Source organism: Mobula birostris, chromosome 9 (genome assembly GCF_030028105.1).
Source record: "Mobula birostris isolate sMobBir1 chromosome 9, sMobBir1.hap1, whole genome shotgun sequence".
Lineage (NCBI taxonomy): Eukaryota > Metazoa > Chordata > Chondrichthyes > Myliobatiformes > Myliobatidae > Mobula > Mobula birostris.
The window spans coordinates 73855615-73882798 of record NC_092378.1 but is presented as its reverse complement, the minus strand read 5'-3'; positions in this window follow the sequence as shown (position 1 = coordinate 73882798).

The window sequence follows — 27184 nt, the reverse complement described above, 5'->3', positions numbered from 1 at the left end:
TGGAGGGTAGTCGGGCATTCCCGATGTGGAGCTATGGATTTCACTGATTCTTATGCTGTGTCCACAAGATCCAACCTGTGAATACCTTGTGGGTCGCTCATTTGGGGTGCAGGAGTGGGGTTCTCTCTATGGAATTTATAGTAGGCATGTAATGAAGTTACTTCTATTATTTCTGTATCTGCTCCATCGTAAATCACTCCCCTTTGGTTAGCTGGCATTCTGCATTCCAATACCTTAAATAAAGGTTTCACTGCTAGTGACAGGTAAGGCAGAGAACATAGGACCTCGAGGAGGAGTTCGTCTTGTTTTCTTTTGAGCTGAGCCTCAGCTGCTATTCCCTCAGAGCCAAAGCTTACCCTGTTTGATAAGAATATTAGCCCCCTTTTGCCTTCATATTGATTTGCTTTATTTCGATAATTGTCATTGGGATCTGGATCCCTGAAGGCCACAGTATCAATATAATGCAGTTACTAGTTTACAAGTTCCAATTAAGTCATCCAGAAACTCCCCTGCTTTAATGTCAACTTCAATCTGCTGCCATAGCCAATTTCCCCAGGGAGTTCCGTCAATATGCCATGTATAGAGAGCAGCTGAGTCCTCGAATTTTTCATTTTTTGTAGCATTTTAGTGCGGAGCTCAGGTCGGCTGTTTTCAGGGACTTCAAGATGTAATCCTTCAGAGGTGCGATGAATAAAGGCAGCTCATTTACAAAGTGCTTGGCGTCCCAGCAAATTAACAGGTGAGTTCTCTGCTATAACAAATGTTTCATCATTAAAATAAAATCCCTTATTTTTATTTCAACTGGATTGGACAGGAATTCTATCATAGGGACTCTGGTTATTCCTACAGTCTTAATACTTTTACTGCTTTTAGGTAAAGCCACAGAAAGGTGTACAGACAATACTGTAGCAGCAGAATGGATCAGCACTTGTATTCTCCTGTTATCTGTCTTTATGTCTAACATGGGGTTTTCTAGGGCATTTCTTGAAAACCTGATCATTGCCCCCTGTATCACCCACCCTTCATGGCCCCACTATTATTACGATTAAAGGATTCATGCACATACTCTCTCTTTACTTCCTGATTTTTAAATAGTCTATTCTCATCCATATTAATGATGAATGTTTTAGCATCCTCCCATTTTTTGTCTTGCCATTCTTGATTGGTCAACTTAAAAGAATGTGCTACCTCTGGTCAGAGACAATTTATAAATGTTTGCACTGCCAGTGGGTCATTTCCTACCAGGCGTATCACTGCACTAGATTCCCAAGTACCTTTAAACTGGGCAATAAAATCAGGACTAGTCTCCCCTTTCTTTTGCTGACATCTAGTTACTTCTCCAGAGTCACTGTGTGCAGCCTTCAAACTTCAATTATTCCAAAAGACTGAAGTAGGGTAAGTACTGAAAGGCTTTTATTCGCAGTAAAATATGACTTCCAGCATGCTGTGTGTCTGCCCCTGGACTGAGGAGGAGGAGCAGGGTGAAATCACCTTTATTCAGGGTTCTGTGGGAGGAGCCACAGGGGCAGTCAGCAGGGGGTTGTGTCCAGACAGGTAACCCAGTTACAACATATATATGGTTTACCACATTCACCCCTCCGTTTTTTAAAAAGAGTCCTGCGAGGTGAAGTGACTGACAATATTAACAGCAAGTATATTTACAGGTCAAGTCTATCAGGCGGTCGAGTCCGTCGCTGTGATCTACGTAGCACCGACGATGGCGGTTGTGCTGGCTCCGGCCTGACTTGAGGTGCCAGCACGTTAGGCGTCGGTAATCCCTCGTGCGTGTGCGTTGCGCCCGGTATGGGAGTGTCGTGTGGTGTCTGTGTAGGGATTGGAGTGCGCGGTGTCTCGTGGGTACATATATCGGCGGGTACGGGGTTAATAGTCACCATGGAGTGTTCAGGGTAGGGGCCCGGAGCTCCTGCGGGCTCCAGGTCGCGGATGGAGACCGTGTCCTCCCGCCCATCAGGTAAAACCACGTAGGCATACTGGGGGTTCGCATGAAGTAAGTGAACCCTCTCGACCATCGGGGAGTATTTATTGCTCCTCGCATGTTTCCAGAGCAGCACTGGCCCTGGGGACGTCAGCCAAGTTGGTAGGGTGGTCCCAGTGGTCGATTTTCTGGGAAAAGAAAAGAGCCGCTCATGAGGGGTGGCATTGGTGGCTGTGCATAACAGGGAGCGGATGGAGTGGAGTGCCTCGGGAAGGACCTCCTGCCAGCGGGAGACCGGCAGTCCCTTTGAGCTGAGGGCTAAGAGTGTGGCCTTCCACACTGTACCATTCTCCTTCTCCACCTGTCCATTGCCCCGGGGATTATAGCTCGTGGTCCTACTGGTTGCAATTCCCCTAGCCAGTAGATATTGGCGCAGCTCGTCACTCATAAACGAGGACCTTCTGTCACTGTGGATATAGCATGGGTATCCGAGCAGAGTGTAGAGCTTGCGCAGGGCTTTTATAACTGATGTGGTAGTGGTATCGGGGCAGGGAATGGTGAAGGGGAACCGCGAGAACTCGTCGATAACGTTAAGAAAGTACACATTGCAGTCAGTGGAGGGAAGGGGGCCCTTAAAGTCAACACTCAGTCGCTCAAAGGGGCAGGTGGCCTTGATGAGTGGTGCCTTTTCGGGTCGGTAGAAGTGCAGTTTGCACTCTGCACAGACTTGGCAGTCCCTGGTCATCATCCTGATCTCCTCAAGGGAGTAAGGCAGGTTCTGGGCTTTCACGAAGTGGAAAAGCCGGGTGACCCCCAGGTGGCAAAGATCTAAATGTAGGGTGTATAGCCGGTCGATCTGCGGGCTGGCGCATTCCCCGGGACAGGGCATCGGAGGGCTCGTTGAGCTTCCCAGGCCTGTACATGATGTCATAGTTAAAGGTGGAGAGTTCAATTCTCCACCTCAGAATTTTATCATTTTTGATTTTGCCCAGCTGTTGGTTACTAAGCACTGGTCAGTCAGCAGGGTGAACTTTTTGCCATCAAGATAGTGCCTCCAGTGCCTAATAGCTTCCACTATGGCCTGGGCCTCTTTCTCTACCATGGAGTGCCAAATTTCAGGACCTTGAAGGATACGGGAGAAGAACGCCACTGGTCTTCCTGCCTGGTTGAGGGTAGCAGCCAGCGTGAAGTCGGAGGTGTCACTCTCTACTTGGAAGGGAATGGCCTCATCCACCGCATGCATTGCTGCTTTGGCAATGTTCCCTTTTATGCGGCTGAAGGCCGCGCGGGCCTCGGCAGAGAGGGGGAATGTGATAGACTTGACCGGGGAGCGGGCCTTGTCTGCATAGTTAGAGACCCATTGCGCGTAATATGAAAAGAAGCCCAGGCACCTTTTGAGGGCTCTGAGGGTGTTGGGAAGAGGGAGTTCCAACAGGGGGCACATACGATCAGGGTCAGGACCAATGACTCCGTTCTCCATGACACACCCACGGATAGCAAGTCGGGTGGTTCCGAACACACACTTGTCCTTGTTATAGGTGAGATTGAAAGCTTTGGCCGCTTGGAGAAATTTTTGGAGGTTGTTGTCGTGATCCTGCCAATCGTGACCGCAGATGGTGATGTTATCCAGATATGGAAACGTGGCCTTCAGTTGGCACTGGTCCACCATCCGGTCCATTGCCCTCTGGAAGACAGATACACCATTCATGATACCGAAGGGGACGCGCAGGAAGTGATAAAGCCTGCCGTCCGCCTCGAAGGCAGTGTAAGGGCGGTCCTCCCGGTGGATGGGGAGCTGATGGTAAGCAGATTTTAGGTCTATGGTCGAGTACACCTTGTACTGTGCTATCTGATTGACCATATCCGCGATGCGGGGTAGAGGGTACGTGTCGAGCTGCATGAACCTATTGATGATCTGGCTATAGTCCACGACCATCCTATTCTTCTCCCCGTTCCGAACAACCACCACCTGCGCCCTCCAAGGACTTGTGCTTGCCTCAATGACCCCCTCCCTGAGCAGCCGCTGCACCTCCGACTTAATGAAAGCTCCGTCCCCCGCACTGTACCTCCAGCTTTTAGTTGCCACAGGTTTACAGTCAGGGGTCAGGTTGGTGAACAGTGGTGGGGAGGGATCTTGAGGGTGGAGAGGCTGCAAGTGGTGTCGGTAGTGCGGCAGTTGGCATAGTGTTGGGTGGGATGTGCGGGTCGGTGTGTGTGTGTGTGTGGTCAGTAGCGGGGTACGTGATGTATCCCTACAAAACAGGGGATTTATGACAGTAATTGGTGGGAGGGCCCATCATACTTCATTGTCACGCTTTTCAGGTGGCTCTGGAAGTCGAGCTCCAATAGCACAGGGCACACAGTTGAGGCATGACCAGTAACGTAAAGCCTCGATATTCTGTGCCCTGCACCACTAGCGTCGCTACACAACCCCCCGGATGTCTGTTGTATGCAACCCGGAAGCCATGGTGACCCTCTGACTTACCGGCCGTATCGCGAGTCCGCAATGCTGCACCGTGGCCGGGTGGATAAAACTCTCCGTGCTGCCCATGTCAAACAGGCAGCTTGTCCTGCGCCCCTCCACCAGGATGTCCATCATTGACCTTGCGAGCTGGTGGGGAGCGCTTTGGTTGAGGGTCACAGAAGCCAGGATTGAGTCGCTGTCTTGGTCCGGTGCGGTGGGGTGCCCCGTGAGCACCCGTTGGTTGCAGGCGGTGGGAGGGGGCGCTGACCAAGATGGCCACCTTCAAGTCTCGCACGTGGTGGCAGCGTGCAGGGAAGACGGCGGCAGGCAAGATGGCGACCTCCATGTCTCGCACGCAGCGCTGCTCGATTCCGCTTGTGGTTTGGACTTACAGACCTTGGCGAAGTGGCCCTTCTTTCCATAGCTGGAGCAGGTAGCTTCTCGGGCCGGGCAGCGTTTCCGGGGGTGCTTCTCAAGTCCACAGAAGTATCACTTCACGGACTCACGACTGGCAGCAGCCGAGGTCGATTCGCTGGCGGGTTGCGGGGTCTGCGGCACCCACTAGGTCATCAGGGGATCACGTGCCTGAAGAGCCTCAGAGTTGTGCAGAGTGGCCTCCAGTGTATCGGCCAGTTAGATCACCAAACTTAAGGTAAGATCGGCTTTTCCAACAGCCACTGGTGCACATACACTGACCTGGTCCCCGTGACAAAGTCATCTCTCACTGGGAGCTCTGCATGCTGTCCTGCCATCAGTTCTTGGCAATTGCCGGCTCGCACGAGCGTCTGTAGTGCCCAGACAGACTCAGCACTTGATTCCCTGGGCCACTGGTGCCGAGTCGCTCAACAATGTCGCGCATAGATGCCGTTTATTGGCTGCAGGTATCGTCCTTTGAGTGCGCCGACGTAGTTCGGCTGGTCTCTGATCAGCGAGTAGACCCGTGGACCGACCCTGGAAAGGAGAACTCTGTGCTTTGCTGTGGAGTTGGGCACTTTAATCTCCTCTAGGTACGATTCGAAGCAAGCCAGCCAGAGTTCGAGAGCGTTTCCAGCTTCAGGTGTTTGCAGATCGAGGTCTAACTTGTCGCGTCTCAGGGCATGTTCCATGCTTTAAAATTTACTGTGAATAAAATTGATGCACCTTCAATTATTCCAAAAGACTGAAGCAGGGCAAATACTGAAAGGCTTTTATTCGCAGTAAAATATATCTTCCAGCATGCTGAGTGTCTGCCGCTGGACTGAGGAGGAGGAGCACGGCGAAATCACCTTTATTCAGGGGTCTGTGGGAGGAGCCACAGGGGCAGTCAACAGAGCGCATGTCCAGACAGGTAACCCAATTATATATGTGGTTTACCACAAGCCTGTCTGCTGTGAGAATGGCATCTTTTGCACTGTTCAGCCAATCACTTATTCTGTCAGTGGACACCATTCCCATTCCTCTCATTCCCCAGTGGAGAGGCCCAGTCCCATAAGACCATAAAACATTGGAGCAGAATTAGGCCATTCAGCCCATCTAGTCTACTCTGCCATTCCATCATGGATGACTTGAATCCCACTCAACCCCATACACCTGCCTTCCCACCATATCCTTTGACCGATCAGGAAACTTGATGGTATTTGTGCTACTTGGGGAGCGCTGGGAAATCCTGTTCTAATTCCTGGTCAGGAATTTCCATGGGCTACCTTAAGCAATGCCTGGACATCTCCAGATAATGGATTAAAAATTTGGCAAGTCTGGACTAACCAATTATGGAAGGCGACTGGTTTGCGTGGTGGACTGAGGGCTTCGCTAATCATCTTGCGTAGCTCAGCTAGGTCCAGGATCTTAACTATCGGGATATCCACTACCATTATGTGAGGAGCCTGAAGCAAAGAGTCTGAGCTATTCGTTTGCCCCTCCTCAGCTTGACCACCATCTGTGGTCTTGTCATCTTGACCCGTTCTGTGAATCTGGATCTACCCTACCAGCCCCTGGGTTTTGCTAACACAATATTTGCTCCCCCACTGGATCCGCCAGTTACCTCAGCTGTTGTTGTATCTGCTGCTATTGGCAGTCACAATGTGGGGACAGCCCAACAGCCATTTCTATTGTTTCCAAGTCATCTGGAAGTTCCAGATAAGGGGAAGGGCTTGTTATTCGAGGATATAGTCCAGTGCCTGAAGCATTCAGAGCTGACGGTCCTGATGGAGGCATCTTAACCTTTTGCATAATTTGTTCTTCCTCTTTCTTTTATGTTTAATCTTCAGAGTCTGGTGTCGTTTAGCCACCTCTTCCCATTTGTTAAAACACTACATTGCATACTCTGCATCTCAATTAGGATCTCTGTCCCCAGCTTTTGTTTCATTTTGCCAATACTGAAACTTTTTAAAATCAAAGGATCCACCATAAGGCCAATCCCCACACCTGCACCCATAGAGATCATGAGAAAAAGTTACAGAGTCTCCCGTTTCCAAACAAATCTTGTCTGCCAGGGACCCAACGCTCCCCTAAGAGCTGTCTTGTCTTCCTATATTTTTCTATCTTCCATGTGCTCTTGTTCATGGGTGATAGCATTAGGAGGTTAGCAGGCCGAGTCCTGGAATGCGTTGCTGATCCAGAAATGCTTTTCCGATTCCCTTTCTGCAGCTTACCGTGCTTGTTACCTATTCTACCTACCTGCTAATTGTTCTCTACTAAAGACGTACAGTGGTGCTAGAAAGATTGTGAACCCTGTGCAATTTTCTCTATTTTTGCATAAATAGGACCTAAAATGTGATAAGATCTTTATGCAAGTCCTAAAGCTAGATTAAGTGAACCCAATTAAATAAAAAAAAGATTATCCTTGTTCATTTATTTATTGAGAAAAATGAACCAATATTACATGTATTTGTTGGAAAAAGTATGTGAACCTCTGGGGTCTATGAAAGCTATTTGCAGTCAGGTGTTCCAATCAATGAGATAAGATCGGAGGTGTGGGTTGTAGAGGTGCTCTGCCCTATAAAAAAGACGCACAAAGTCCGGTTATTGACAGAGCCTGCACTTCTCAAGAAAGATTTGCCTTGATCAAAATAACTCTCGAAGGACCTTAGAAGAAGAATTGTAGAGATGCATGAAGCTAGAAAAGGCTACAAAAGTGTTTCTAAACACCTGAGTGTTCATCAGTCTACAGTAAAAGAAATTGTCTACAAATGGAAGAAACTCAGTACTATTGCTACTCTCTCTCAGAGTGGGCATCCTGCAAAGATCGCGCTAAGAGCACAACCTGCAATGCTGAAGGAGGTAAAAAGGAACCCAAGGGTAACATCACAAGATCTGCAGAAATCTCTAGAACTCTTTTCAATTGTCCATTATGAGAAAAACACTGAACAAGAATGGTGTTCATGGAAGGACACCACGGAGGAAACCACTGCTTTCCAAATAAAAATAATTGCTGCACGTCTCAAGTTTGCAAACAACCACCTGGCACAATGTTCTGTGGACAGATGAGACAAAAGTTGAACTTTTAGCAGAATTGCACATTACTCGGTTTGGAGGTAAATAGGCACTGCACACCAACATCAAAACCTCATCCCAATTGAGAAGCATGGTGGAAGGAGCGTCATGGATTGGGGCTTGTTTGCTGCCTCAGGGTCTAGACAGCTTGCAATCATTGAGGGAACAGTGATCTCAACATTGTATCAAGACATTTTGCAGGAGAATGTCAGGGTAGCAGTCCATCACCTGAAGCTGGATAATGCAACAAGACAATGATCTGAAAGACAAGAGTAAATCAACAATAGAATGGTTTAAAAGAAGAAAATTTGGCCGAGTCAAAGTCTTGACCTTAATCCTATAGAAATGTTGTGGAAGGACCTGAAGCAAGCAGTTCATGCAAGGAAGCCCACCAACTTCCCAGAGTTGAAGCAGTATTGTAAGGAGGAATGGCCTAAAACTCCTCCACACCGATGTGTAGGACCAATCAACAGTTCCTGGAAATGTTTGGTTGAAGTTATTGTTGTATGTGGGGGAGGGGGGGGGGGTCACACAAGTTATTGAAAGCAAAGGTTCACATATTTTTTCCAACAAATACATGTTCCAAGGTTGTCAAGCCAAGAAGTGGTAGTGGGGACAAGCTCCCACTACCTAAAAGTGCTCCTCATGGCATGCGTCTCAAATAGCCTCTAACAACCAAGTCCAACTCCTGGCCTTCTCTGTGGCTTAGCCTCTAAGCCCAATGGAACTGCTTCTACTGACAGGAGAAAGGGCGAAGGTGGGTCCTGGCACCTTAAATCCAGTGCTTCAAGTAGATGGATCTCGTCAGCCTGGGAAGGCAGTCCATCTAAGAGAGGGAAAACTCTGATTTCAAACCTCCACTGCCGTGCGGCCATACCCACTCATGGGAAAGGCTTTGGGAGTAAACCCTGAGGGCAAATCTGGAGCTAAGTCCCTAAGGCAGTCCACCGTTGCCTTCAACCTCGTTCTGGCAGCTCCTGCAACAACACTGGTGCCAAGTTGTATTGGCCCTTGCCCTTCCCTTGGACAACATCGGTGTCATGCAGAGGAGAGACTTCCTGCATGGGTAACTGCCGGTCTTCCATACAACCTTGCCCAGGCCTGCACCCTGGAGAGGACACTCGCAAGACTTTGCAGGCGCAGATCCATGGTCTCACGAGACTAACGGATGACACTACCACCACATGTAATATTGGATCATCATCATAAGTATAATGTTTTTGTGTTATTAATTTAACTGAGGTCTCTTTATCTAGCTTCAGGACTTATGTGAAGATCTGATTATATTTTAGGTCATATTTATGCAGAAATAGAGAAAATTCTACAGGGTTCACAAACTTTCTTGCACCACTGTACACACTTAATACATACAAAAACATGTACACAAAACCATACAGTCTTATACTCTATATAATCCCCTTACCCTTTTCTTTTGGCCAATTGGGGAAATTCTAATCTCGAGTCCTTAATTATCTTAGTTTTAATACTGTCCTTTAATCAGAGCTCACAAGCCCTTTCTTGTTCTGAGTCCAAACTCAGGAGTGGTCACCGGTGTGTGTGGGACAGCTCTTGCTCCCTACCCCAGTTTTGGTTAATGCCATTGTGTAATGACTTTGGGACGATACCAACTGTAATTATTACTATTGGGACCATATACACCCTGTTCATGTTCCAGAGTCTTTCAATTTCTTCTTTTAATTCAGAGTATTTCTGGTATTTTTCACTTATTGATTTCAATGTGTTATTTGTGTTTGGAATGGCTATATCCATTAAGTAAGTTGTTCTTGCTTGTTTATCCTGTAATATTATACCTGGATGGTTATTGTGGATTGTCCTATGTGGAATAACAAATCAGTCATAATATAATTTGAGGGACTCTGACTCTAAATCTGGATCAGGTGTGTATTTATAGTAAGGTACGGGGTCTTTTAAGAGTTTGTATTTTAAAGCAAGGTTTTGGTGAACGATGTTTGTCGTTGGATTGTTCCCGTGTAAGAATCAGATTGAGTTAAACTGCTACAGGATCCTGTAATGTGTTGGGTTGTTTCTGGTTTTCCTTGCTATTTTCTACATTTATTATCTTCAATTTGTTGGTGTTCTATTATGTATTTTATTACTGTTATTATTCTCTATTTATTATTATTTCTTTCTTTTTGTGTTTTCACAGTTTGTTTTCTTTTGCACAGTTGTTGTACACCCAGTTTTTTTTAGATTAGATTATGAGGCCATGCAGTCCCCTTTTATTGTCATTTAGTAATGCATGCATTAAGAAATGATAAATGTTCCTCCGGTGTGATATCACAGAAACACAAGACAGACCAAGACTGAAAAACTGACAAAAAACACATAATTGTAACATATAGTTACAACAGTGCAAGCAATACCGTAACTTGATGAAGAACAGGCCATGGGCAAGGTAAAAAAAGTTCAAAGTCTCTTGAAAGTCCCATGATCTTACGCAGATGGGAGAAGGAAGAAAACTCTCCCTGCCATGAACTCCCAGCGCTGCAAACTTGCCGATGCAGCATCCTTGAAGCACCCAACCACAGTCCGACTCTGAGTCGTCTGAAAACTTCAAGCCTCCGATCAGCCCTCTGACACCGAGCACCATCTCTGCCAAGTGCTTTGACCCCAGCCCCGGCCACCAGCAACAGGCAAAGCCAAGGATTTGGGGCCTTCCCTCAGGAGATTCTCGATCGCACAATATCAGCGGCAGCAAACCAGGCATTTCAGAAGTTTCTCCAGATGTTCCTCCGTGCTTCTCACGTCTGTCTCCATCAAATCAGAATTGTGCACGGCACTCTATTTAACAAATACGATATAATTTCACTGGAGAGGCCGCGTGCACTGCATCGCATCGCCATCTTCACCTCCCACCTTATAAACTCCCTCCTGCAGTTGGTGCAGCCTTTCAATAATTCTGTTATGGTTATTGGATTTATTGAGTATGGTCACAAGAAAAGGAATCTCAAAGTTCAAATTTCAAAGTATGCGTACTATACAACCTTGAGATTCATCTCCTTACAGGCAGCTACAAAACAAAGAAACCCAGAAGAACCCATAAAAAAGACGACCGTCAAACACCCAATGTGCAGAGAGAATAAAAACAATAAAAACAAATTTTTCAATCAATAAAAATAATCAATTAGCATTCAGAACAGAAGTGAGACCACAAACATGAAGTTCGGAGCAGGCCACAACCTCAGCCTCATTTCAGTGCAGATGTTGCACAGCAGTGAGAAAGCTGCCCCGACTGTCGACTCTTATCCTGAAACCCTGCCTTTTCAGTCCATCTGGCCCAGCATTTAAATTGTCCAAATGTCAGGACGTTCCTCACACTAGGACCTAGGCCCTGTTGCATTGATACGCTCCAGGCCTGGACCCTACCTCCATGTTTCAGCCCATATCCTAACTTTCCAAATTGTCCTGGTGCTTAGAAGAATCAAACCTCACTCTTATTTTAGGTGAATGCACCTTGAATCTGCTTCACCTCCGCTCTGACTTGGCTCCACTCTGTTTGCCCCGAAGTTGTCTCGAACCTGCCTTGAACTCGGCTCGACTTTGCCTCTCACCTGCCTCGACTTTGACCCTTGACTCAGACTCACCTTTGCTCATGTCTCTATTGTTTGCGATGATCATTTACAATAAGTTTTATAAGAAAAAATGTTATTAATAAAATATTTACTTGTATTATTTGCTTTGCTTGCCACCTGTAAATTATTGCTGGACTTCACCAACACCACCTTAAATGGGAAGAGCAATACCAAATCTCAGGATTGTACATGTGATATATATGTACTCTGATAAAAAAATTACTTTGAACTTTGACCAGATCCATTTCCAGTTTTACTCCATCACAGATTCCTTGCCTTATGATTTGCCTAGAGAAGATACTTCCTAGCCTTTATTCCTTATCCTTTCTACCTGCTACACTCAGAACTTTTTAAAAAATTGTTTGCACAATTTGTCTTTTTTTCACACTGATTGTTTGCCTGTGTCTGTTATTTATAATTTTTCATAACTTCTGTTGAACGCACTTCTTTATTTTCCTGTAAATGTCCACGAGAAATTGAATCTCAGGGTAGTATATGGTGTTATATATCTATTTTGATAATAAATTTACTTTGAACTGTAATAAGTTAAGGGTGGGGTACATGTGTTTGTAATCTCCCTGAAGTAAGCATGAAAAATCTTAATATTCAGATCATGAATGATTTCTCCTCCTATCCAGTCCTCCTTTCTGTTTTCTGCTTACAGATCATCCAATAAAGATAAAATATCCAATTTCTAATTGCTTCCAGAAACTTAGAACCTATTTGACTTTTTGTATCTTGATACATTGCAGTTTGTTGTCTTAACGTTTCCATTTTGTCTTATGAGTTCCCTTACAAATAGGCTAAAGAAACTTAGACAATAATAGCGAGCAACTACATTATACGTCAGGACTAAAATTTTTCCACAATGCATCCTCTAATATAATATGAACATTTAGGGTTATATTTCAAAGTAAGTCTTGCATATATAGAGCAAACAATATTTGAGAATTCTATTATCAAATAATTCACTGCTGAGAGGATGTAGGAAGTTGTGGCGATGGTTTACTCAATCATTATGTTTAGTGGATTGAATTCAATCAATAAAAGAATTGAAAATGGCAAAATAGCCTATTTACATAGAAACATAGAAACATAGAAAATAGGTGCAGGAGTAGGCCATTCGGCCCTTCGAGCCTGCACCGCCATTTATTATGATCATGGCTGATCATCCAACTCAGAACACCGCCCCAGCCTTCCCTCCATACCCCCTGATCCCCGTAGCCACAAGGGCCATATCTAACTCCCTCTTAAATATAGCCAATGTACTGGCCTCAACTGCTTCCTGTGGCAGAGAATTCCACAGATTCACTACTCTCTGAGTGAAGAAGTTTTTCCTAATCTCGGTCCTAAAAGGCTTCCCCTTTATCCTCAAACTGTGACCCCTTGTTCTGGACTTCCCCAACATTGGGAACAATCTTCCTGCATCTAGCCTGTCCAATCCCTTTAGGATTTTATACGTTTCAATCAGATCCCCATCAATCTTCTAAATTCCAACGAGTACAAGCCCAGTTCATCCAGTCTTTCTTCATATGAAAGTCCTGCCATCCCAGCAATCAATCTGGTGAACCTTCTTTGTACTTCCTCTATGGCAAGGATGTCTTTCCTCAGATTAGGGGACCAAAACTGCACACAATACTCCAGGTGTGGTCTCACCAAGGCCTTGTACAACTGCAGTAGTACCTCCCTGCTCCTGTACTCAAATCCTCTCGCTATAAATGCCAGCATACCATTTGCCTTTTTCACCGCCTGCTGTACCTGCATGCCCACTTTCAATGACTGGTGTATAATGACACCCAGGTCTCGTTGCACCTCCCCTTTTCCTAATCGGCCACCATTCAGATAATAATCTGTCTTCCTATTTTTGCTACCAAAGTGGATAACTTCACATTTATCCACATTAAATTGCATCTGCCATGAATTTGCCCACTCACCCAACCTATCCAAGTCACCCTGCATCCTCTTAGCATCCTCCTCACAGCTAACACTGCCACCCAGCTTCGTGTCATCCGCAAACCTGGAGATGCTGCATTTAATTCCCTCATCCAAGTCATTAATATATATTGTAAACAACTGGGGTCCCAGCACTGAGCCTTGCGGTACCCCACTAGTCACCGCCTGCCATTCTGAAAAGGTCCCATTTATTCCCACTCTTTGCTTCCTGTCTGCTAACCAATTCTCCATCCACATCAATACCTTACCCCCAATACCATGTGCTTTAAGTTTGCACACTAATCTCCTGTGCGGGACCTTGTCAAAAGCCTTTTGAAAATCCAAATATACCACATCCACTGGTTCTCCCTTATCCACTCTACTAGTTACATCCTCAAAAAATTCAATGAGATTCGTCATTACATTACATATTTACATTACATTGATCTTCTGTCTGAGTGTATTGCGCATTTTATGCATGTACAAAGTTTATAAAATAACTACAGCAGATAATGATTCTGTTTATGATAATGACTGTTGTTTGTTATTTATTTGAATTCTGGTATGTTCATTAATCCTAACTAAGGTTTACCACACACCAAACAACATAGTAAACAGCATGAAGAGAGGCTGAGGCAGAGAGACCTGAGCAAGCAGATCAGTAACATGGATATGTTCATACCAGAGCAAAATGGTTCATCAGAATCAGAATCAGGTTTATTATCACCAGCATGTGACGTGACATTTGTTCACTTACCAACAGCAGTTCAATGCGATATATAATATAGAAGAAAAAAAATAATAATAATTAAGTAAATCTTATTCAGTATACTTTATACAGTATATGTATATTGAATAGAATAAAAATTGTGCAAAAAAACAGAAATACTATATATTTAAGAAAAAGTGAGGTAGTATTCACGGGTTCAATGTCCATTTAGGAATCAGATGGCAGAGGGGAAGAAGTTGTTCCTGAATCGCTGAGCGTGTGCCTTCAGGCTCCTGTGCCTCCTACTTGATGGTAAAAGTGAGAAAAGCGCATGCCCTGGGTGCTGAAGGTCCTTAATAATGGACGCTGCCTTTCTGAGACACCGCTTCCTGAAGATGTCCTGAGTACTTTGTAGGTTAGTACCCAAGATGGAGCTAGCTAAATTTACAACCCTCTGAAGCTCCTTTCGGTCCTGTGCAGTAGCGCCCACCATCCCCCGCCCCAGCATTCCAGACAGTGATGCAGCTTGTCAGAATGCTGTTCATGGTACTTCTATAGAAGTTCTTGAGTGTATTTGTTGACATACCAAATCTCTTTAAATTCCTAATAAAGTATAGCCACTGTCTTGCCTTCTTTATAACTGCATCAATATGTTGGGACCAGGTTATATCCTCAGAAATATTGACACCCAGAAACTTGAAACTGCTCACTCTCTCCACTTCTAAACCCTCTATGAGGATTGGTATGTGTTCCTTCGTCTTACCCTTCCGGAAGTCCATAATCAGCTCTTCATCTGACTGACATTGAGTGCCAGGCTGTTGCAGTGACACCACTCCACTAGTTGGCATATCTCACTCCTGTATGCCCTCTTGTCACCACCTGAGATTCTACCAACAATGGTTGTATCGTCAGCAAATTTATAGATGGTATTTGAGCTATGCCTAGCCACGCAGTCATGTGTATATAGAGAGTAGAGCAGTGGGCTAAGCACACACCACTGAGGTGCATCAATGTTGGTCGTCAGCGAGCAGGAGAGTTATCACCAATCCGCACAGATTGTGGCCTTCCAGTTAGGAAGTTGTGGATCCAAACATAATGCCAGGGAGCATAATGCTAAGATGATTGGAGGAAAGTATAGAGGGAATGTCAGACATAAGTTTTTTACACAATGAATGGGTGCTTGGAACCTGCTGCCAGAGATGGTGGTTGAGGTAGGTTAATAAGGGACATTAAAGAGATTCTAAGGTGGACACATGGATGAAAGAAACATGAAGGGTTATGTGGGAAGGAAGTGTTAAAAGGTTGGTACAACATCATGAGGCAAAGGGCCTATACTGTGTGTACCGTTCTATTTTCTTAAAATAACAGAGGGATTGCATTATATTGAATTGTACAGGATGCAATGAATGGGAACCATTGACCTATCTTCCTATTACAGCTGCACTGGATCATCAATTGGTAGACGAATCTTCTATTCCCGATAAGACTCTGGTACAGAGTCTGGCCCTGTGGTTCAGAAGGCTAGGGAAAGGAAGAGGATGGCAGCAGTGATAGGGGACTCTGTAGTTAGAGGGTCAGACAGGTGATTCTGTAGATGCAGGAAAGAAAAACGTATGGTAGCTTGCCTCCCAGGTGCCAAGGTCCGGGATGTTTCAGATTGCATCCACAATACCCTGAAGTGGGAAGGAGAAAAGCCAGAGATCGTGGTACATATTGATACCAATGAGATAGGCAGGAAAAAGGGAGGAAATCCAGAAATCAGACTACAGGGAGTTTGGAAGGAAGTTGAGAAGCAGGACCACAAAGGTAGTCATTCTGTGCCATGTGACAAGTATAGGATAGAATGAGGTGGCGCATAAATGCGTGGCTGAGGGATTGGAGCAGGGGGCAGGGATTCGGATTTCTGGATCATTGGGACCACTTTTGGAGCAGGAGTGAACCTGTACAAAAATGACGGGTTGCACTTGAATCGCAGGGGGACCAGTATCCTGGCATGGAGGTTTGCTAAGGCTATTGGGGAGGGTTTAAACAAGGATTGCTGGGGGGGGTGGGAACCAAACTGAAAAGATGCAGGAAGAGGCAGTTGGCTCATAAATAGAGAAAGCTTGGAGACAGTGCAAAAGGGAGGATAGGCAGGTGATAGAGAAGGGACGCGCTCAGACTGATGGTTTGAGATGTGTCTATTTTGATGCAAGGAGTATTATGAACAAAGCCGATGAGCTTAGAGCGTGGATCAGTACTTGGAGCTATGATGTTGTGGACATTACAGAGACTTGGATGGCTCAGGGGCAGGAATGGTTACTTCGAGTGCCAGGCTTTAGATGTTTCAGAAAGAACAGGGAGGGAGGCAAAAGAGGTGGTGGCGTGGCACTGTTGATCAGAGATAGTGTCATGGCTGCAGAAAAGGAGGAAGTCATGGAGGGATTGTCTATGGAGTCTCTGTGAGTGGAAGTTAGGAACAGAAAGGGGTCAATAACTCAACTGGGTGTTTTTTATAGACCACCCAATAGTAACAAGGACATCGAGGAACAGAAAGGCAGACAGATTCTGGAAAGTTGTAATAATAACAGGTGGGAAATTTCAATTTCCCAAATATGGATTGGCATGTCCCTTGAGCAAAGGGTTCAGGGGATATTTGCATAGAGTTCTGCGTAGGTACATTACGATGAGACAAGAAAAGGATTGTAGGGTACAGGAACCAGGTGTACAAAGGCTGTTGTAAATCTATTCAAGAACAAAAGAGCTTAAGAAAGGTTCAAAAAACTAGGTAATGATGAGATCTGAAAGAATATAAGGCTAGCAGGAAGGAGTTTAAGAAATAAATTAGGAGAGCCAGAATAGGCCATGAGAAGGCCTTGGCAGCAGGTTTAAGGAAACCTCCCAAGGCATTCTACAAGTATGTGAAGAGCAACAAGATAAGATGTGAGAGAATTGGCCCAATCAAAAGCGACGTGGAAAAGTGTGTATGGAACTGAAGGAGAGAGCAGAGGTGCTTTGCTTCAATATTCACTACGGAAAAGGATCTTGGCAATTGTAGGGATAACTGAAAAGCTTAAGCATGTAGATATTAAGGAAGAGGATGTGCTGGAACTTTTGGAAAGCAGCAAGTTGGATAAATCACCAGGACTGGATGAGATGTACACCAGGTTACTGTGGGAGGCAAGGGAGGAAGTTGATCAGCCTTTGGCAATGACAAAGGCTCAGCAATGTGGACGGGAGAGATTCCAGAGGATTAGAGGGTTGTTGATGTTGTTCCCTTATTCAAGAAAGGGAGTAGAGATAGCCCAGGAAATTATAGACCAATGAGTCTTAATTCAGTCGTTGGTAAGTTGATGGAGAAGATCCTGAGAGGCAGGATTTATGATCATTTGTAGAGGCATAATAAGATTAGGAATAGTCAGCATAGCTTTGTCAAAGGCAGGTGGTGCCTGACAAGCCTGACTGAATTTTTTGAGGATGTGACTAAATACATTGATGAAGGTAGAGCAGTAGATGTAGTGTATATGGATTTCAGCAAGGCATTTGATAAGGTACCCCCTGCAAGGCTGATTGAGAAAGTAAGGAGGCATGGGATCCAAGGGGACATTGCTTTGTGGATCCGGAACTGGCTTGACCGCAGAAGGCAAAGAGTGGTTGTAGATGGGTCATAGTCTGCATGGAGGATGGTGACCAGTGGTGTGTCTCAGGGATCTGTTCTAGGACCCCTACTCTTTGTGATTTTTGTAAATGAGCTGGATGAATAAGTGGAGGGATGGGTTAGTAAGTTTGCTGATGACACAAAGGTTGGGGGTGTTGTGGATAGTGTGGAGGGCTGTCAGAGGTTACAGTGGGACACTGATAGGATGCAAAACTGGGCTGAGAAGTGGCAGACGGAGTTCAACTCAGATAAGCGTGAGGTGGTTCATTTTGGTAGGTCAAATATGATGGCAGAATATAGTGTTAATGGTAAGACTCCTAGTAGTGTGAAGGTTCAGAGGGATCTTGGGGTCCAAGTCCATAGGACACTCAAAGCTGCTGAGCAGGTTGACTCTGTGGTTAAGAAGGCATACGGTGCATTGGCCTTCATCAATCATGCTATTGAGTTTACGAGCCGAGAAGTAATGTTGCAGCTATATAGGACCCTGGTCAGACCCCATTTGGAGTACTGTGCTCAGTTCTGCTCGCCTCACTATAGGAAGGATGTGGAAACCATAGAAAGTGTGCAGAGTGATTTACAAGGATGTTGCCTAGAGTGGGGAGCATGCCTTATGAGAATAAGTTGAGTGAACTTGGCCTCTTTTCCTTGGAGCAACAGAGGATGAGAGGTGACCTGATAGCGGTGTATAAGATGATGAGAGGCATTGATCGTGTGGATAGTCAGATGATTTTTTCCAGGGCTGAAATGGCTGCCACATGAGGGCACAGATTTAAGGTGTTTGGGTGTAGGTTCAGAGGAGCTGTCAGGGGTAAGTTTTTTATGCTGAGTGTGGTGAGTGCGTGGAATGGGCTGCCAGCGACAGTGGTGGAGGCGGATACGATAGGTTCTTTTAAGAGATTCCTGAATAGGTACATGGAGCTCAGAAAAATAGAGGGCTATGGGTAACCCTAGGTAATTTCTAAGGTAAGGAAATGTTTAGCTCAGCTTTGTGGGCTGAAGGGCCTGTATTGTGCTGTAGGTTTTCTATGTTTCTGTGTTTGTGACAAGGAGTAAAAAAAAAATGCAAGGATAATAGGTAAAAATAGTATTAATTGGATTGCCTTCAGAAAGACACTGTGTAGACTTAATTGAGCCTTTCTGTGCAAAACTATTCTGTAATGAACATTCATTTCCCTTAAATCTTGTGCATTTCACATAATTTTACACAGAATATGTAGCATAGAAATATGGTCTTTAGGCCAACTGGTGAATGCAATTGGTGAATAAAATCACCTCACTCCCTCTATTTTCTTTACAGCTGTGCAGACCAACCATTTTTTCTGTTCAGGAAATTTTTTCATGGCCTGAAAAACTGTGGCACTTCAGATGTTTTTTTTTGTAATATGCATACTATGAATATTTAGAGTGAAAACTGAAAAATCACAAACTTTTGATTTTATTTCTGAATTGAAGGGATAATTGAATACAGTTCAACAAAGAAAGACTTTCACGTTTCATAAACTTTTTCTAGCTGCATCCAGTTCTAGCTGTGCAGCAATAAAGGTTGTATGCATGGGGGCATTTCAGTTACTGCACGGCTGCACACTCGCGTAAGTTAGAGCACAGCATTGACTTCCATTCTAGTGCTCCCTGTGTCTGACTACTCTATAAATGCTTTGACTTTGTACAGTTTTTCTACAGCTTATCTGTGCCATGCATGAAGATCAGTCAATCCCCTCAGCAGCTCCCTAATCAGTTCAATTTGCAGAACTATGAGTTTGGTTTAATATGAAATGTTCAAGATGTTACATTTACTGCTGAACAGCAAATCTGTTGAGATTAGATGGATGGGTGTTGACTGAAATGATCATGTTTTGGAACAGACGTTATTTGTTACCTGCTAATCACTTTTATGTCTTTTAATACCTAACTGACTTATTTGACTAATTGAACTTCTGTGAGGCATAAAGTAGTGGCTATTATTTGATATTGAGAAAGGCGCCAAGATACAAGGTTAACAAGCATGTCTGTGGCTGGCAGTTATAGACATGAGTAGCTTCCAGAGCTGATTACCATCTATATATTTCATCAAGACAATGTAATGTCTTTAGCAAAGCATAAAAAAAAGACTGAGAGCTAGCACAAATTTATTTGGATATCTTAGCAACTATAACACTTACACTGGCTGACTAAATCATTGCAAAAGAGGTGCTAGGAGGGCTATGCAGAGGACATAGTGTTTCAAAACCAATCTTGCAATATAATTGCTTGTAACACATTGTTGTGGCTGTAAGCTGGACAGAACTTGGGCTGAATTTCCATCATCATAGAGAAACTTTTTTTATGTAGAGTTTGCCTGTCTTTATTCTGTGAAAAGGCTCTTCTAATACCTTAATTAGAAACCACCCTTGGTTCTTCGGCTCTTCATACCAGAGTAGTGCCTATCAGGAACATCTGAGTCCTCTGTCCCACTCTCTTCACCGAGCATACTCAGCCTTTGCCAGAACCTATGGATACTGGGTTAACTGGGGTTTTGATTGGGGAAAAATACCAAGGGAAATGTAACAAAGGGTTTTAAATAGAATCAAGGTAGCCATGATCTGACCAAATGGAAGAACAGGCTGGAAAAGAAGAAACTTTCCCTCTCTGCTCTTATTTTCTTGGTCGACCTGCCATCATCCCTGAAGAGAGCATTAAATCTTTTTTTGCTTTCTCCTTCCCTCCCCACCCCCCCTGCCACCTAAATTAAGGTTTCCCAACCTGAGGTCCACAAATGGTATATACTTAATGGTATAGGTCCATAACATAAAAAAGGTTGGGAGACCCTGTTTTAAATTATCCATTTCCAAAACTCCCTGAGCCAAAACCTGAATCAGTCTGACAGTTGAGTATTTTCATGTAGATACAGTTCTCTTCAATGGACGTGGATTATTTATTGATTGGAAAACATTTTACAGGACAATTACAGGACCTGTCAGAACATCTAGTTAAGCCTTTTGCTTTCAGAAACAATTGGAAATTTAAGGACGTGAAATATCTTGATAAAATATTTGATATTATTCAAGAGAACAACAGGTTTCCAATTACATTCTGTGAGAAACAAGAAGAAATTTACGTTAATAAACATGATATATTGGAAATTATCTATTCATTCAACGTGAAGGTGCTTGTGTTGTTCAAAAGAAATCAATAATGCAACATATTGTTCTCAAGTTGACAGAACAAGGCATCAGTTCAGCTAAAGTTTCACTACTCTGTGAAGTTCTCTTCCAATAGTAAGAATTGACTGTTTATCCAGAGGACACTTGAGAATCCGGATCATTGACAAAGCTCAAGCTAGTCTGATACTTTAATAAACCTGCCTTTGCAGACAGTTGTCGATGGGTTCTTAAGCATGTCACTTCATTCATGCCACTCAAACTTGTGTCTAATCTATTTTACACAAGGAGCCATCAGCACATGAACATTGATTTCTTTCCTTTTTCTTTTCTTTCTTTTTCAATCTTTTTATTAATATCAAAATACTGAACATAACAGAATATTAATACAGAGCTATCGGTATTACATTGTTAATAATTAGCATATATAAATATAAACTCAGTTAACACACAGATATTAAACCTCCCAACATCTTACAGAAGACAAATATAAGAAAAAAAGATGCAAAAATATCATGAAAAAAGAAAAAAAAACTCCAATTTGAAAAAAAGCACTAATCTAAACAGTACCAACCAACTAAACTAAAGAAAAAGACATGGGCTGTTGTGTTACGTCAGATAGGAACATTAGTGTCATTAACTCCGCTCCTCTCTCCATATATTTAAAAATAATAGAATAGGTTTGGAGAGGGTCAAATTACATCATATGGAAGTGTTGAATAAATGGCCTCCAAATCTTTTCAAATTTAATAGAAGGATCATAAATGACACTTCTAATTTTTTCTAAATTTAAACACGACATAATTTGAGCGAACCATTGAAATGTAGTGGGAGGGTTAATCTCTTTCCAATTCAATAATATGGATCTTCTAGCCATTAATGTAACAAACGCAATCATCCGACGAGCAGAAGAGGTCAAATGACTTTGTTTTATCATTGGTAAACCAAACATTGCAGTAATGGGGTGAGGTTGTAAATCAATATCCAGAAGAATTGAAATAATATCGAAGATATCTTTCCAATATTTTTTCAAAAAAGGACATGACCAAAACATGTGAGTTAAAGAAGCTATCTCAGAGTGACATCTGTCACATACAGGATTTATATGAGAGTAATAATGAGCTAGTTTATCTTTAGACATATGAGCTCTATGTACTACTTTAAACTGTATCAGCGCATGTTTAGCACATATAGAGGAAGAATTAACTAATTGAAGAACTTTTTCCCATTTCTCTATAGGTAAAGTAAGCTTAAATTCTCTTTCCCAATCATTCTTAATTTTATTAGATAAGTCTGGATGTATTTTCATAATCATATTATAACTAGATGCTATTAAACTTTTCTGAAAAGGATTTAAATCTAATTTTTTTTCCATGATATCCATTGGATATAGATTCAGAAAGGTAGGAAGAACAGTATTTAAAAAGTTTCTAATCTGTCAATATCTAAAGAAATGGGATCTAGGTAAAATATATATTTATTAGATAGTTGTTCAAAGGACATGAAACAATTATCGAAAAATAGATCACAGAATCGCAATATATCTTTTGCTTTCCAAACCAAATAGGCTTGTCATGGTCCGGTCCGTGAAATCCGCATTCCGGTTCATGGTCCGGTCCATCGACCCTTGCTCCAGGTTTTCCTGGCTACCCTGTTTCTGTTCCTGTTGAGCACTAATTGAGGCAGCTGATTCTCGCTGGGGCTGGCTGCATAAATACCTCCAGAGACCAGGGCGTGGCTGCTGGATTGCTCTTGTCCTTACTCCTTGTATCCCTTCCCCTGCCTTCTGCTTCCTTGCCTGAAGCCTTGCCTTGTCTTGATGGTAACTCTCGCTGCATCTCGCCTGATGCCTTGTCTTGGAGTCAACCTGTACCGAGCTCCCTTCCTGTCCCTTGCCTCCGCCAGGTAAGCCAGGCCGTCTTGCCGTTACCTTACAGTTAGTTCTGTCCCTTCCTTTCCTTTGCCTCCGTCAGGTAAGCCAGGCCATATTGCCGTTACCTGTGGTTGGTTCTGTCCCTTCCTGTCCCTTGCCTCCGTCGGGTGGAGATCTGCGCCCTGTCCAGGTGATCTGCGCCCTGCCCAGGAGTACCACGCCCTGCCAGGAGGAGCTTCAAGATCCCAAGCCTCGAGCCTCGCCCCAAGCCAAGCTTCAAGACCCCAAGCCTCAAGCCTGTAGTCTCAAGCCTCGCTTCAAGTCTCTGGTCCCCAGCCCCGCCTCAGGTCTCTGGTCCCCAGCCTCGCCTCAAGTCTCTGGTCTCCAGCCTCGCCTCAGGTCTGAAGATTCTAGCCTCGTCCTGCCTGCCAGCCAAGTCAATTCCTTGCCTAGTTCTGGGGGTCCGAGCCAGAGGCAAGACCCAGGTTCTAGGTCCTTGTCCAGTCTCTGGCTCGGAGTCCAAGCCCGGGCTTCTAGCTGTCTTGTCCAGTCCTCTTCCAGGTTCCCGGTTTTCGTGTTCATGTCCTTGCCCTCACTCTGTATTCTACTCCTGTCTCTAGTACTTCAGTGTCTGTGTCTTGCACTTGGGTCCATTCCCAGCCACCTCCTTATGACAATAATAGAGGGTTGGAAAGAAATTAGATATAATAGGGCTTGCTAGAATAAACTGATTCAACCCAAAAAACTTTTGAAATTGAAACCATATTCGTAGAGTATATTTAACTATTTGATTATCCATTTGTTTATCCAGTTTAGAAAGAGCAAAGGGAAGCGAGGTCCCTAAAATAAAATCCAGTGAAAACACTTGTACAGATTTACATTCAAGATTTACCCAATGTGGACTTGAAATTATATCCAAGTTCCTTGTCCAAAATTTTAAATATCGTATATTAATTGCCATATTTATGAAGAAATTTTAGAGTCAACATTATCAAAAAAGGATTTCAGAATAAAAATTGGCACCGCTTGAAATAAATATAAAAATTTAGGTAAAATAATCATCTTGACAGCATTGATCCAACCAATCAATGACATAGACACTGGTGACTATTTAGTAAACAGATATTTAATCTGGTTAATTAAAGATTTAAAAAAAACCTTAAATAAATCCTTGTGCTTCTTAGTAATTTTGACCCCTAAGTAAGTAATATAGTCAGTAACCAATCTGAATGGTAAACATTCATAAATTGGGACCTACGATATTTAATGGAAAAAGTTCAGTTTTATTAAGGTTCAATTTATAGCCAGAAAAATTACTAAACTGAGCCAACAAGGATAAAACTGCAGGAATGGATTTCTCAGGATTAGAAATATATAATAATAAATCGTCTGCATATAGTAAAAACTTACGTATCTTATTCCCATGGGTGATACCCAGAATATTAGGTGAATCTCAAATAGAAAATGCTAAAGGTTCTGGAGCAGTATCAAATAATAATGGACTAAGAGGACAACCCTGCCTAGTACCAGAAAATAATTGAGAAAAGGGAGATCTTTGATTATTAGTGAAAACCAAAGCTACAGGAGTATGATTTCTGTCCTTACGTAATTCCGGGTGGACATAAGAATATAGATACTTGAAAAAGGGATGTTTATATTCTTAAGGGAAACAGACTTATGATGAGATCACTGTCATGGCCTGGATTGGAAAAAAATAACCTTTTATTGCAAAATAGGATCTTTTCATGTTCATATCTCAATAAATATTGTTTAATAATTGCTTTAATTTACTTATCTAACATTAATTTTGCAAGACACAGAACCTGCCTATCAATAAAGATATGCTTCCAATGTATGTTAAAATTATTAATGAATACACAATATCCTGAACTGGGAAGGAGAAAAGCCAGAGGTGGTGGTACATATTGGTACCAACGATATAGACAGGAAAAGGGAGGAAATCCAGAAATCAGACTATAGGGAGTTAAGAAGGAAGTTGAGAAGCAGGACCACAAAGGTAGTCATCTTGGGATTACTGCCTGTGCCGTGTGATACTAAGTACAGCAGTAGAGTGAGGTGGAGGATAAATGCGTGGCTGAGGGATTGGAGCAGGGGGCAAGGATCCAGATTTCTGAATCATTGGGACCTCTTTTGGGGCAGGAGTGACCTGTACAAAAATGACGGGTTGCATTTGAATCCCAGGGGGACCAGTATCCTGGTGGGAAGGTTTGTTAAGGCTATTGGGTTGAGCTTAAACTAGAATTCCTGGGGGGTGGGAACCAAATTGAAGAGATATTGGAAGAAGCGGTTGGCTCACAAATAGAGAAAGCTTGGAGACAGTGCAAGAGGGAGGATAGATAGGTGATAGAGAGGGGATGCGCTCAGACCGATGGTTTGAGATGTGTCTATTTTAATGCAAGGAGTATTATGAACAAAGTGGATGAGCTTAGAGCATGGATCAGTACTTGGAGCTATGATGTTGTGGCCATTATGGAGACTTGGATGGCTCAGAGGCAGGAATGATTACTTTGAGTGCCAAACTTTAGATATTTCAGAAAGGACAGGGAGGGAGGAAAAAGGGGTGGTGGCGTGGCACTGTTGATCAGAGATAGTGTCATGGCTGCAGAAAAGAAGGAAGTTATGGTGGGATTGTCTACAGAGTCCCTGTGGGTAGAATTTAGGAACAGAAAGAGGTCAATACCTCCACTGGGTGTTTTTTATAGACCACCCAATAGTAACAGAGACATCGAGGAGCAGATAGAGGGACAGATTCTGGAAAGGTGTAATAATAACAGGGTTGCCATGGTGGGAGATTTTAATTTCCCTAGAGCGAGGGGTTTAGATGGGGGTGCAGTTTGTTGGGTGTGTTCAAGAAGGTTTCTTGACCTTGATTCTTGGCTGTACTTGATCTAGTATTGGGAAATGAATCTGCTCAGTGTCAGATATCTCAGTGGGAGAGCATTTTGGAGATGGTGATCACAATTCTATCTCCTTTATCATAGCATTGGAGAAGGATAGGAACAGGCTAGTTAGGAAAGCATTTAATTGGAGTAAGGGGAAATATGAGGCTATCAGGCAAGAACTTGGAAGCATAAATTGGGAACAGATGTTCTCAGGGAAATTTACCGAAGAAATGTGACAAATGTTCAGTTCTAGTCACCTCACTTCAAGAAGGACGTGGAAACCTTTGAAAGGGTGCAGAGGAGATTTACAAGGATGTTGCCTGTACTGGGGAGCATGCCTTATGAGAATAGGTTGAGTGAACTCGGCCTTTTTCCCTTGGAGCGACAGAGCATACGAGTTCACCTGATAGGGGTGTATAAGATAATGAGAGGCATTAATCGTGCAGATACTTTTCAGCAGTTTGAATGGGGCACTACTGCGCAAGCACGTGGAGGTCAGCTAGTGAGAACAGCAGGAAGAGTTTAAAAGCGAGCAGAGTTGAAAAGGTGACGGTTATTTCTTCAGCAGTTTGAACATGGAATGGCTGTGCAAACGCATGGAGGTCAGCCAGTGAGAACAGTGGGAAGAGTTTAAAAGGAAGTCAGATTTACAGAGTGGGTGTCAGAGGAGTGGACAACAGAGTAGAGGGAGACAGAGTAGGAAGGCTTTGGCTCAACGGGGCTTTGGCAATAAAGGGTCGAGGCCAGGTAGGTTATCTATTTAAGATAAAGACAGAGAGTATGTGTATAAGGCCAATTTTCTGTGCTCGGTGTTAGATGTGGGAGATCCTAGAAACTCCCGGCCTCCCGGACTGCCACATCTGCACCAGGTGCGTCGAGCTGCAGCTCCTTAGAGACCGCATTAGGGAACTGGAGCTGCAGCTTGATGACCTTCGTCTGGTCAGAGAGAGGAGGTGATAGAGAGGAGTTATAGGCAGGTAGTCACCTCAGGACCACAGGAGACAGAGAAGTGGGTAACAGTCAGGAGAGAGAAGGACAAGAAGCAGGTACTAGAGAGTACCCCAATGGCTGTCCCCTTTAACAATAAGTACTCCTGCTTGAGTACTGTTGGGGGGGATGGCCTACCTGGAGGAAGCAATAGTGGTCACGCCTCTGTCATAGAGTCTAGCCCTGTGGCTCAGAAGGGGAGGGAAAGGAAGAGGATGACAGCATATAGTTAAGGGATCAGATAGGCGAATCTGTGAATGCAGGAAAGAAATGCGGATGGTAGCTTGCCTCCCAGGTGCCAGGGTCTGGGATGTTTCTGATCACGTCCATGATATCTTGAAGTTGGAAGGAGAACAGCCAGAGGCCGTGACACATATTGGTATCAATAATATAAGTAGGAAAAGGGAGGAGGTCCTGAAAAAAGAGTACAGGGAGTTAGGAAAGAAGTTGAGAAGCAGGACCTCAAAGGTAGTAATCTTGGGATTACTGCCTGTGCCACGTGACAGTGAGTATAGGAATAGAATGAGGTGCAGGATAAATGC